Source organism: Bison bison, unplaced genomic scaffold (assembly GCF_000754665.1).
Source record: "Bison bison bison isolate TAMUID 2011002044 unplaced genomic scaffold, Bison_UMD1.0 scf7180017864451, whole genome shotgun sequence".
Classification (NCBI taxonomy): Eukaryota; Metazoa; Chordata; class Mammalia; order Artiodactyla; family Bovidae; genus Bison; species Bison bison.
Window position 1 is genome coordinate 5,113,993 of NW_011495013.1, and position 381 is coordinate 5,114,373.

Consider the following 381-nt stretch of genomic DNA (forward strand, 5'->3'; position numbering starts at 1 on the left):
GATTCTGGATGGTCGACATCTGCCTGAGAAGGTGTGCCAGTTGTACACCCAGAAAACTGAGTGGCAGGGACAGGGGAGGCGATAAGTAGCAGTGACTGTGCTTGCCAAGCACCTGGTCACCTGAGCTGCTTGGACCTGGGAAGGGCACAAAACGCTGGCCCAACCGAGTCTGTGCCTCTGAGGAGTACCTGAGTACCTGAACCTGAATGGCTTAGACCTGGGAAGTGCACACAACCCAGGGCTGGCCTCAGACAGTTCCTGGCAGAGCAACCTACAGCCTAAGCAGTGTAGACAGGGAAAGCACACACACCGTGAGCGGGGGAAAACCCAGTGTGGCCGAGACACTGGGAACACATGCCAGTGTTATTTGTTTGCAGTGTT